Source organism: Miniopterus schreibersii (genome assembly GCF_964146895.1).
Source record: "Miniopterus schreibersii genome assembly, chromosome: 1".
Classification (NCBI taxonomy): Eukaryota; Metazoa; Chordata; class Mammalia; order Chiroptera; family Miniopteridae; genus Miniopterus; species Miniopterus schreibersii.
In genome coordinates this window covers 129410950-129425188 of record NC_138101.1, presented here as the reverse complement: position 1 = coordinate 129425188, position 14239 = coordinate 129410950, and positions in this window count along the sequence as shown.

Sequence of the window (14239 nt, the reverse complement as noted above, 5' to 3'; positions counted from 1 at the left end):
AAGAATGCTTTTATTCTGCATATGTTATAAGCAACATCTCTCTCAATATTTCAGGTTTATATACAAAGCATTTTTAGGAGGCTGACATTGTAGTTTGGGAATTTTTGTGCACAATTTTCTTGTCAGTGGAAGGCTGTATGAGTTGTTATAACTATCATTTCATCATAAACTAAACAAAGTTTATATGCAATTTTCAAAAGCTTCTTTAAGTGACACCTGTTTCATTAATAATAATAAGCTTTAAAAAAGGCCTAGTCTGAGCTGTAAACACCAAATAAAAAACTGTAATTTCACCAAAATCATATTTTTTCAAGGCAGCAAGTTACCTTGAAAATAACAAGTTTGGAAAATGACAAGCTCAGATATTCTGAAAAACACATGTGGCTTGGAACAGTAATATCAGATTTTGCCTTTCTACCTTTTCAATGAAATACCTAATATTGACTTTATGGCACAATCATAAGGTCTAATTGGTACATATGGCCTAACTGATGTTCATTTTGAGCAAAAAGAAATATTTTAGACCTTGATGTATTGTTTTCTAGGAAATTAGGTTGGATGAGAGAAAGTATAAACATGAATAATTATTTCAAGGTTGGTTCATTAAATATGACTATTCTTAAAGAAAATTAAAGGACAACTGATTGTATATAAAAGTTGGCAGAACAATATGTTTTTGCAAACCTTGGTTTGGGCAAAAGAAATAAAGCACTGATTTCAATACTTGAATTTTAGTACATTTATACTATAACAAATGTATTTGAACATGTATAAAATGTTACTTAAAATGTAAAAATTATCCTGGACTCTGAAGCTTGATTGTTTCCTGTTCAAAGGTAATTCATGTAGCTTATTATAATTTAGATCCAAAAAACAAAATATTTTGAAAAATATAGAACCAAATATTTATTTAACTTATAGGATTACATTTACTTTCTTTCTCTTGTTCATTTCTTCATTACTATAAATTATCTCAGTCCTGCTTATATGATAAGAAATGCAGTGTTTGCTTCCAGAAAAATAGAAATTATATATATCATACTGTTGCTCCTTGACGTACAACAGGGTTACATTCCAATAAACCCATCATAAGTTGAAAATATCAAGTTAAAAATGCATTTAATACATCTAACCTACCAACCAGCACAACTAACCCAGTCTACCTTAAATGTGCTCAGAACACATACATTAGCCTACAGTTGGGCAAAATCATCTAACACAATTAAAGAAGCTTTTGAAAATTATTTATTTTATACTAAAGCATTGAAATCTCATGTAATTTATTAAAAGTGAAAAACAGAATGATTGTACAGTATGGGTATTGCTTTTGCACTATCATAAAGTTGAAAAATTATCAAGCTGAACCATGGTACTTTGAAGACTGTCTTTATAGCTATATATATATTTATTTATTTATAATAAAAACTTAAATGCCTACAAGATAGCTGGTAACATAAATGTATATAAATGAGAAAATGTAGTAGGATCTGTGACTGAATGCAGGTTCTGCCTAAATGTATTCAAACTGAAACAACATATCAAACAAACAATACAACAATTGCAATATTTTTGCTAAACAAAACATACTTGCCATTTAAATTTGGGCCTAAAGGCCATCTGTTTGTAACCCCTGCCATAGAGCTTTCTAATTAATTAACACTAGAAATCAGTAACCACTATAATTTCATATCCAGCGTTCTTTTCAACATATTATTCATGTTATATAAAACAATTGTTATTTTTCCTATTTTTATTTCCTTTTTAGTTTTCCCTCTTTCCATACTTCAGCATCTAAAGGACCAATAAACTATAAAAATAAGTGGCAAACAATGGTGAGGGGGAAAAGCAACAGCTTTGGAATAGACACTAACATGTTTCTCAGTGAGTCATCTAGCATTCTTACGAAAAGATCCCAGAATAGTTTCTCAAATACTAACAATGGTATGGTATGTTCAGGTTTTTGTTCTTCTTGTTACATTTGCAGACCTTTGAAGGTTAGCAAAGTCATTTAAGACAGTGACTCGTGAATCTCTTTGTCCTTTAGGATCTCCTGGGTCTATTTAAAACTACAGCCTCACCTTTGTTGATTCCAGGTCAGTAGGTAGGTGACCAGGGACTGACTAAAGCTGACAAAAATAGGCCCAGGTCTTGAGACTGACATTGACCCCAGAATGCCAATATATTAGTTACAATGAGAAATGACACCTATCACAAAGTCTGGATGATTCAAATCAGTAGAGTTAGCATCTCCTCCTCTCTTTTGAGGCAACTACCTCCTTTGAGCCAACTCTCTGAGAAACCAAATTATAATGAAAGGAATTTAAAGGATCTCACCCAAAGTTATCACTGGGGATAGCCACAGGAACTTTTCCAACATAACCACTGAATGAGAATAAGTCTTTTGATCAAGATTCCTTCTCATTTGAATGGTGTAAATTCTGTAATGAAAAGTTCTTTCCCTACTCTCCTTTGTCTGTGTACTTTTCTGTTAATCTTCTGTGGATATTTTCATTTCCATCTCTTTATATGTATAATTTTAATATTCTTGTCTGGACACAACCTTAATACTGATGGCTTGCCTGTTAAAAATGCCTACAATTTACTGATTGCTTCTAAGTTGCCAGGCATTATTATATCTAATATTATCATTCCAAGTTCTTGAATGATAAAACCAAGAAATTGAGAGGTAAGTAAACTGCTCATTGTTGGTAAGTGGCAGAGCTCAAGATTCAAGCATAGGTTTTTCTGAATTTAAGTCTATATAGTATAGCTTGGTGCAAGCCCTGTGTCACCAAGTCTAGAACTACCCCAGATCACCTGATTGAAAGAAACATTTATTTGCATTATACTCTTTTAACTTAGTGCTTTGAGGCTGGTCATATTTCATCTAGGTGCGGCTTTTATAGTCCAAATTACATTTTTCATCATTCCAAAATTTGGGGGAAATTCTTCAATGTGATTCTCAAGTAATAACAATTATTTTTTCCAAGGTTATTAATTGTTTACAAAATATTTATTTAATAATGCTTTAGAATGGATGAAGACAGTTAAAGAACCTCAGTAATTGGGGAAAATGAAAAGAATGCTATTAAGTTACTTCAAATTTACTTTTATTTATCTCTCCTTTGTGCTGCTGAGTTTAGCAATGAGGAATTTTAAAGAAGAAATCAACGATGGATAATTAACTATTCTCTATTTTCTTGATTCTGGGGTTTAAAAAATATGTTCTCAGCAACACAAATATTAATTAGATGCTAATTAATAATTTCACCCATGAAACATTTACAAAACAAATATGCAAATCTTCATAAACCAACTTGCACTGTAGCGATGATTAGGCTGTCATTATATTCAGGAGCAATTCCGATGAGTGCATAAGATTTTAAGAGTATGACCTAATGTTAATATAGTGAAACCTTCAAATGTTTTGTTTCTGATTTTGTTTCTCTCTGTAAAGAAACATATTCTGATAAGACTGAAAATGTTCCTAAGATTCATGTTTAAACTACCTTTATACTTTCATATTTTATTTAATTTTTGAAATTGGAATTATCAATTTGATCTAGCTCACTGGTTCTTAACATTTTTGTTTCTTGAACTGCTTTGAGAATATAATGAAAGTTGTAAATCACTGAACAGTAAGAAATGCATTGTTCGTGTAGACAGAATTTTCCACACAATATAGTTAGTTCAGAAGCTTCTCTAAACTCATACACGGATTTTGCATGGACAGCCTCTGATTTAGGTGGGGATTAAGAGATCGGGTTTTCCCACTAGTTTTAGTTTTACCACTAGTGAGATATGTGATCAACAACTTATTTTATTTCTTAGATATAGGATTCTTGATCCATAAAATTTGAGAGTTTATTGTTAAAGTACTATCCAGCTCTGAGAAAAATGAGTACTAAATGTAGCTCTTGAATGTGGAGACATAGTGATTGCTCTTTAAAAAAGAAATGCATCAACTTAGATTCCAGACGAATACAATCTCATAAAGTGCTAACCTTGGGAGGCCATCTGCTTACAGTGGGGATGAAGAAGCATCACTCCACACAGGAAATATTACTCAAAATATTTTAGGAATTATTTTTTGTAATTGCCAGTCACAGGAGGTTCTTACAACCTAGTATTGTAAGAACATTTTGCAGAGCAATTGCCGAGCAACTGCTGGGGTTCTTTGAATCATCACTAAAAATCAGGAATTTCCAGAAAGCTGATGTTGGCAAGATTGTCAACATTCTCCCAATAACAAAGATGGTTTGAATGACAGAATATGGACCATGAATTTGATATCAATCACAGGTAAAATCTGGGTTGTATTATCAAGCAGAGTGTTTCCAAAAATTATGTTCTAGTAGTCAGAGGAAGCTAAATTATGTCAAACAAGTCACATTTCCTTTCCTAATAAGGTTACTAAGTTCATTGATCCAAGTTGCATTTCAGCAAGGTACTAAACAATATCTGCTCTACCAGTTTTGATAAAGGGATGAAAAATTTGGGGTAAAATGATATTGACATAGGTGGATTCATAACTTGCAACAAGTATTTCCTATAGCATGTTATTGGGCTCTATATTTGGGCCTTCCTTAGCCATGATATATTGATGAGTTAGATAATAATTATAGGTAACAATTGACTACAAAAGAGCAAATTCAACAAATGATAGAAACAGTACATCTAAACACTTTAATAGAAGAAAAATTGACTGATTTTAACACTGTATATATATTATTAAGAATCAATATATCACTTTGTATGTAAATCCAGATAATCAATGACATGTATATAAATTTCAGGCCCCTAGGTGTACAAAATCCACTTTTAATATTGCCAGTAGGAGGTAACATCGAGTGATTAAGTCTGCAAAAGTGGAGAATCAGTGATGGTTATTGCTCGCCAGTCAGGCATGTCCCATTCCACCATAGTTACAACCTTGAACCAGAACAAAGTGATGGAAGCTGTTAAAGGATCTGCTTCACTGAAGACAAAAGGCCTAACAAAAATTTGAGAAGAGCCTATATCGTATGTGGAGAAACTTCTAATAGCCTGGAATGAAAACCAGACAGAGAAGCTTATCTCCGTCAGCAGCATAACAATCGCGACCAAAGCAAAAAGTCTGTTTTCGATGTTGAGTGAAAAGGCTGGACCTGACTATAATACTGAATTTACTCCTAAGTCTATCTAGGTAGTTTAAACTTTAAATTATTAAAAAATTGTTATTCATTACATAATGTGAACGTGAGCAGCAAGTCTGAAGAAATTTTGGAAACTCTAGATAAGCTGATTATGGAGGAACATTATTTGCCAGAGCAAATATTATTTAACGTCAATAAAATCTCCCTTTTCTGGAAACGGATCCCTGAAAGGACTTTCATCCATAAAGAGGCCAAGTTAATGAAAGGTTTCAAGGCTTTTAAGGACAGGATGACAGGCAATGTGCAGGTTACAAAGTGAAATGCTTCTTGATCTGGCACAGTGAGAACCCAGGGCCGTCAAGCATATCCGTGAGCACACACTGCCAGTGTACCACAGAAGTAAGGAGTCATGGATGGCCCAGCTCCTCTTCCAGGCCGTCCTCCTGAACTGCTATGCCAGGGAAATGAAGAAGTACTTTTGTGCAATAATACACCTTTCAAAATTTTTCTTATTGTTGATTATGCTCCCTGACCTCTTCCTTTTATTGGTTATCTTCACTCCAGTATCAAAGGTGTTTCCCCTTCCAGATTTCACCTCTTTGATCCAAACAATTGATCAAGGAATTATCTGGGGGGCACCTTTAAGGCCTACTACATGTGGAGGACTTTTCTCCAGGCTACTGCTGCAACCTAGGAAGACACTGAGAGGACATTTGTGTAATTCTGGAAGGATTACAACATCTATGACTGCATCAAAAATCTTGCTTGGCTTGGGGTGATGTCATCAAGGGGTGTATGAATGGCATCTGGAAGAAGACACTCAAGAGGACTGTCCTTGACTTCCTAGGATTTGCCAAGAATGAGGTGGTTGCAAAATTCAACAAGGCTGTGGTTGAGACGACAAACAACTTGAACCTGGGGATGTACGTGCATGACACTGAGGAGCTCCTGGAGGAGGTTCCTGAGCAGCTGACTAATGAGCAGTTGTTGGAGCTGGAACAGGAACTAGTAGCTGAAAAACAAACAAGAGAAAAGGAAACTGCAGGAGAAAATGAAGTAAACCCCTCAAGAAAATTCACAGTAAAGGGTTTAGCAGAAGCTTTCACAGGCCTCACCAAGCTCCTTAAAAAATCTGAAACCATGGACCCCAACACTGGAAGGTTCTCATTAATAGAGAGGAATTTTTCCTGTTGCATTATCTGCTTATATTCAAATCTCTGATATAAAAAGAAACAAACCAAGCAAACCATCACTGACATATTTTGGAAAAGAGTGACACCCTCTCAAAAAGAGCCTCGAGCAGGTCCTTAAGGAGATGTTCCAGGCGTCATTGTTACCGTTGGAGATGACAGGACAGCTCTATGGTGTTATTGCCCCTAAAGACCTTCCAGGAGGACAATGCGGGGCTGGGTGACAGTGGTCTGGCCCTTGTAGGCCTAGCCCAAAGCGTGATTTTGTGTCTTAGTCTTTAACAGAAAAGTTTAAGAAGTAAAAATTTAAAAAGTAACAGAAAGTGGCTTAAAGAATAAGAATATAAAAAAGAAAATATTTTTGTATAGCTGCTCAATGTGTTTGTGCCTTAAGCTGTTAGTACAAGAGAGTCCAAAAGCTGACAAAGTAAAAAGTTTATAAAGTAAAATGTTACAGTAAACTAAGGTTAACTTATTGTTAAAGAAGGAAAAATATTTGTAAATAAGTTGAGTGCAGCCTACGTGGACAGCAACGTCCCAGGCCTTCACCTTCACTCATCAGGCACTCACAGGCTCGCCCGCAGCAACCTCCAGCCCTATAGGCTCCATTCATGGTAAGTGTCCTACGCAGGTGTATTTTTATTCTTTCTGCCCTATTTTCACTGTACCTTTTCTACGTTTAGATGTGTTTGGATACACAAACACCACCGTTACAGTTGCCTGCAGTGTTCAGTACGGTAGCCTGCCGTAGGGGTTTGTAGCTTAGGAGCAACAGGCCATCCCACAGAGCCCAGGTGCCCAGGAGGCTCTCCCCCTAGGTGTTCGCGCAGTGATGAAATCACCTGTGGACCCATTTCTCAGACGCATCCCCGTCCCCGTCGTTAAGCTGTGCATGACTCTAGATGCTTTTTACTCACTTAACTCAATCTTCCATAACCAGTATTAATGAGGACACCTCTTATTAATGGGGGCTTATTATTCCCATTTTGCAGCTAGGAAAACTGAAGCTCCAAAAGATTAGATAAATTGCTGTGGTTTAATTCTTTTGTTTGAAAGATCACTATAGAGAATTTTGGAAATAAAGGTATCTAGTATGGAAAGAAAAGAGCGAAAAATTGTGAGCTTGGTTTTGGACATGCTGTTAAGATCTCCAAACATTTCCAACTAATTAGTAAATGCCATTTGTGAGACGCGGTGATTGATATACGTGATTACGGTGGCTATTGTTTTTGCCTAGTCAAACCTCTTCTCCCTCTCCTGGTAACAGATCCTACTTCTCTGCTTATTGAATAAGAGCAGGAGGAATTTAAATAATCAAAAGATCACATTCTCACCCTCCCCAAAGCATGTTAAAAAATGGACATCGATCCAGGCAGACCCAACTAGTGTTCCCTGCTAATTTTGCTGCTAGAGCCAATAAGGAAGGGAACCTGTTCCCTCCTTTACCTTGGGAATTGCAAAGTCACCATCACAAAACTGCTCATGCCCATGTCTCTACTGCATGAAGAGGGTCCGAAAATAAACATGACTAGCACAGAGGTCCCTCTGTAAATTCCAGAAGTCCCAGAGTTGACCTGGTTCTGCAAGCTGCTCCTTTGAATATTTGACGTGCTTCAGTTCCTTTCCAAAAAAATCCCTTTGCTGTTTAACTCGATTTATGTTCTGCTTCTGCCACAAAACGGTCCTAATAAACACTAAACTCTAGAGTTCCTTCCACTCTTCCAAATGGAGGTTGGCGAGATAATTTCCAAGGACACCCTGGCTACTAGCCTTTAGCTGACTTTGCTTGAAGTGATTTCATTGTTTCTAAAATCCAAACTCACCCTCAATGGAACAATATGTAAATAACCAGCTATCCCAAGAAAGAGGAAATCTTTATTTAAAAATACAAGACTGACAATGTAAATGAAATAATTATAATTTCCCAGTTGACTACATTGAAAGGGGTAGCATTCATTTTACATTCTGGTAGATTGGTTATCTTGTTTATTAAATTCAATTTAAAGTTGAAAACAATGAAACATTTTTAATTGCATTTTATACTTTATTCTCTTTCATACTTTTCTTTGTGTGTATGTATGTGCATGTATGTATATGTATAACTTTTACATTTCTTCTTACTTTAGGTTCCTACTGTTTCATTGTAAGTTTGTAAATATTTAAATTTCAAACGTCTTTCTAAAAATCACTTGAATAAAATTAACTAGACCTACTTAAGTCTTTTCAATTTCTTACAAAGCCAATCATCTCTAGATTGAAAATACTTTTCTATTTTCTTCTCTTTAGTTGCTGAAAAGTTTTTATTTTATTGCGTATATCAAACTTAGGAACAGAATTTGTTTTAATTGTTATATAAGTTTAACATTGTCGGCTCTATCACTCATACATTGATAAAAGTGCCCTTTCAGTTTTCACACATCTAAAATTTCTCTTAATAGCTTCCACTTCATTATAAGTCTCCTCTATCATCAACTCTGATGCCTGGCCGCTCTGTCTAGATACGAAATATTCGCCTTGTCCTAATTATCCTTGTTCACGCGTTTTTCTTTGCCTGCCAGGGACACTGCCGCAATGTGGACCGAGTGCATGTCGCCTCCTGAGCACCTCAGAATTCAGGCTGCACGCATGTTGGATCTACAGATCTACTGATCTGTTTCTTTATTTGAATTATATATGGCTTTCCTTTGAAAAGCTCAAGGCACTATATTTACACTATGAGCATTAAACCACTTCCATAGCGGAAACAAAAAAAAATACTGGATGAGATTTGGTTCAAAGGGATGAAAAGTGAGGTCAATAAATGCACAAGGCACCAACAGTGATGTGAAAAACAAATAAATAAAAGAGAAATAACAGTACAGTTTGAGGCACATTATCTAGCCTAAAGCTCTGTTTTTTGAGATAAAAACTGGTTCAGAAGCTTCCTACGACGTCCCCAATAAATTCAAACTTTTAAGCAAGGCATCGTGGCTGACAGGAGCGTCCTTCCAGCTCCGTCTCGCTGCAGCAGCTTGGTGAGCCCCGCACGCGCCCTGCAGGTGCGCCCCTGTCTCTCTTTTAGAGCTGGTCCCTTTTCACAAATAAATAGATAAGCCACACTCCGCCAGGCAGTCAGAGTTTGCCTTTGGAGTCGCCTACAAGTTAACCTTCGTAGGATCTCTATATCCAAACATGCTTTCCTGTAGATTGGAAAACTGAGACTGAGATGGAGAGTAAGCAACAGAAGCAGAATTCTCACTGAATTAAATGCACGCTGCTTTGTAGTAGATGTTGATCATAGGGCCTATTAATGATCTGTCTTTTTTCCAGAGATTTAAGGTAACGTATACAAATAAATGACTTACGTTATATTTTTATTTTGAGCTCTTTTATTTATTTTTCAATAGGTGGCTGTACTTCAGGGGACACTAGTGCTGAAAACCCAAGTTTTCTCCCTCCTTCCCATCGAAATCATGCAGAGTGTTAGCACGGGACGGAAAGCTAGGGAAGGATATTGTCTATATGACCCAGGTAATAAAAAACCATTCTTTTCGATCTAATACACCTGGGTCTGGTTACAGTGTGATCACCAAGGATACATCGAAACGTTCCTTTCTAAAATGTACCCACTTAGCCAAACAGGAAAGACTTACCTCGGGGAAAATCAAACCGAACCTACTGATTAGGAGCAGCAAGAATTGGGTCAATGGTGGGCAGGGCTATTTCCTCTGGATTTGCCTTTGCTTCTTCAAATAAGCTCTTATAAAATCAGGGCTAAAGCTAAGCTGAGTTTACAGGCAGCCACCTGTAGACGCAGCAGGCGGACCCGCCCCTGGTGATGCGTGAAGGCAGGGCTGGAAGCCAGAGCGGGATGTGGCGGGACACTGATCACTTAGGTCACTTTCCCTCTGCCGCTGTATATGGGTAGCATGCCAAAGGCTCTGTCAGTATCTACACACACCGGTTGCCCAAAGGTGAAAGCGCAGAGGGGGGTGAGCAGCAAGAACGAGGAAGGTCCTCTGAAAAGGCGCTTGGTGGGCTGGTTTTGGAAGACGAGAGAAGCCTGCGGAGAAATACGGATGTGCATTAGAAGGCCATTATCATTGGTGAGACAAAACACAGGACACGCAGACAAGAGCCCTGCCGGTAATATCACTTTTACGTCGCTTGGTGGCTGTACATTGGCTTCCGGAGAGCTGACTTGGTCACGTCGGATTGCATTGTGCATGTTCACGGCTCAAGTTCAGTAGAAACTATTCTCATTGGCCACACTGGCCATGAGGGAAGTAAAGGAGACTGCTCCCTCTTTACACCAACATCAAAACTGTGCATAGTCTTACTCTAGTAAAAGTGGGTAAATGGAAACGCTATACAACTTGGTGCCTATGGAAAACTCTGCAAAATAAATGAAGGTAAGTGTAGCTCTCAGGTCACAGTGGCAAAATATTTTCTAAACATACTTAGTACAGGAAAGAGGAGACAGTTTGGAATTAAAAGTCTTAAATTATGTTTTTTTTAAAAAAAACAATAAAACATAGACCCTATGAAATAAAAGATAAAGTTGATAGGATAAAGAAATAGAGTTGAAGCAGACTGTATAGCTGCTTCTCCTCGAGCCACGCATTCTTTCATTTCCCTGTCTCCATCTCTCTTCATTCTTACCTCCACTCAGCCCTTTGCTTTCAGGGCAGCTAATTCTATCCTTAAGTGTGGACAAGCGGCAGATGCTTTAGGCCTTGCTAACCAAAGCAATCTTATGCCCAGGTTATAGATATTGATTTGGGTGGGCTCAGGGCTGGCTTCACCCAGGCAACCTGTGCAGTTACACAGGGTCCCTTGTTCAGAACACATAGGCTCTAGCAATAATCTAAAATATTCTGCCCTAGCCAGTTTGGCTTAGTGGTTAGAGCATCGGCCTGTGTATCGAAGGGTCCCAGGTTCGATCCTGTCCAAGGGCACATACCTCGGTTGCAGGCTAGATCCATGGCCCTGGTCAGGATGCATGCAGGGGGCAACCAATCAATGTATCTCTTTCATATCAGTGTCTCTCCGCCCCCCCCCCCCTTTCCACTCTCTCTGAAAAGCAATGCAAAAAATATCCTCGAGTTAGGTTTAAAAAAAAAGATAAATAAAACATTCTGAATGTAAGAAAGATACTAAATCATTTTTAAAAGATTAACCAAGTCATAGGCAGAATTAGTAAAATATATTAGTACTTCAAATAATCTGGTGATATTTTATATCTCAAGAATAAAGAAAGAATTATTCAAATATCAAAACAGAGAACAGCTTATCTTCAAAGGAAGTAAAATCCAGCTAGACTTGGATTTTCCTCTTCAATAGCAAGTGTCAGAAAACAGTGGGGAAATACGTAAATAGTTTCGAAGGACCATGGGTTAAGATTTCTGAACCCAGCCAAGTTTTAATCAGTGTGTGAAGTCAACGCGAACATAGGCTACAATATATAGGACTCAGAAAGCTTGCTATGCACAGACTTCCTAACAAATATTTTTCAGAAGTGTAATTCAGCCAACCTAACAGTGAATCAGTATAGCCAGTGTCTCCAAGTCCTCCAAGCTTTAAGATTACCCTTCTTATTAAAGCTCAAATAAGTACTGTTGGAGACTCAATTCAAAGAGCTTGAACATATGAACTATAATATTCTTCCAATCATTTCTTAGGAATCAAAGGATCTGATTTATTACATTTCTTCCATTGAACTATTGTAGTTATCATGTCTTTGTGACATCTACATGCTATCTCAGATTTTGTAGTCCGATTTATTTCAATATATGGATATAATTATTTATTTACAGCCTAAGCCTTACCAACATAAGGCTATTACTTGAATGTAGTGATTAATAAAATTTACCTAAGGATTTGAAGGCTTCATAAAGGAATGACAACATGAAAAGGGAAACCTACAGCACACGTAGATCTCTCTTCTTAAATTTCATTTCCTAACCCCACCACAGGATTTGTGTCCCAGAGCTGCCCCTGTGTTACTGGCAATCTTCTCATTACAGATATTGACCTAAAGTATGTTCTCATTCTGCAAATTGTAAGTCTCAGCCACTCTCTTACTTTCTATTTCAATCCAGGAAATGAAAATATCAGTTAATGGTTTTTTCAATACTTAAAGAAACTTACTGTTTAGCATGTGTTTATTATTCATTTATTCAATTATACTCATTGTTCAATATTACCCACCAAAAAAATATTATTTTGTCTCCATCTGCCTTTTTTTTGGTCTCAGCCAGTGACTCAGTTGATATTATTTTTCCCCAAACAGTAAAAATGTCCTTACCAAGTAGGTATATTTGTATTTAGACCTGTAAAGATAACACATGCACACACTCACACACACATGCACACACGTGCACACCCACACTCACACAGCTTACAGGTTTCTAATAAGATTGTCTTTACTGAGCTCAAAGTTAACAGTAGAATTCTTTGTCATTGTTAACATTCAAGACACCTCTGCCTTTACAGTCTTGCAAGATAGTAATTTTTTTGTTTTGTTTTGTTTTGTTTTATCCCTAAACCTATTTGGAATTCTGCTCTGCTTTGGCAATGTGATCCAAAGAAGATATTCCCTCCCTTCTCTAATAAACTGTAGGCATAAAGGCTCTTCCTTTTCATCCTTTATAAGAATTAAATAAAATTTAAAGTATTTCAATTATTTTTGTCACTTAAATAATACTGGGACAAAAATATTATGGATAGTTACACAATGTAGTTTTAAGTTTATAGTTGTAGAACTGCTAGGAAAAAGAATGTGTACTTTGAAAATAATAAAAAAGATGAGATGATTGATATCAAACGTGTTGGCTATCACAATTAAAAGACAAAGACTTTTACTTAGGGTAAAAATTAAAATTCAACTCTGGATTATATACGTTAATCACACTAAGATTTGGTAATAGCAGGAAAAAAAAACCTAGAGAAAAATAAATTGTATTACTAGAATGAAGGCCTAACTATGACGCATTCACATCATGAAATATGAATCAGTTCAAGTGAATTTGGTTACAGTTCATATCCTATGCACTTAGACATGAAATAACCCTCTAGACAGTAAGTTAAAAAGTATAATTATAAAATAATATCCAAGGTATAATCTCACTTGTTTAAAACAAAACAGTGTATTTTATATGTACAAACATCTAATGTATGTTAAGCGCACAGAGTTCTGAGACGATCCATCCCATCATAGTGACAGAAGTTATTTCCAAAGACAGACTTGAACTAAGTGGGATTCAAAGAGGCCTTCATTGCATATGTATTGTTTTTATTTTTTACAGTGTGAATTTATTTGTTATATCTAAATTTGCAAAGACAATGTTTAAATAGGAGATACAATGCTTATTATTGCTTGAATTAGAAGACATTATTTAAAATGTTCTCTCCCAAATTAATTTATAAATCAATGTAATTCCAATCAAAACAGTAACAAGAACTTTTGTTTTACATTTAGATTGTTTTTACTCTTGAAAGATGCTTTATGTGAAAGAGGCTGATTTGCTCTTTTTAAAGCATCAGCTGGGGAGCAGGGCCTTCTGGGATATTCTCCCTGACCCAGGCTGCTGGGCGCCAGCTTCAGCCTCTCCCGCTGCCTTCCAGAAGCAGGCAGGGGCCGGAGTTTTTCTTCCTTCCCCTCCCCTCCCCTCCCCTCCCCTCCCCTCCCCTCCCCTCCCCTCCCCTCCCCTCCCCTCCCCTCCCCTCCCCTCCCCCCTCCCCCCCTCTTCTTCTTTGCCCTGTTCCTGGCCTAAGGGGAAGGTAGTCATTCTTTCACCATTAAGTACGTTAGATGTCCATTATCAGGTGGAAGAAATTTCTTTCTATTCCTAGTTTCCCGAGTTTCTGTTGTTTTTAGTCAGGAATGGATGAGGGATTTTTGTCAAACACTTTTTTCCTGCAAATAAAATTACA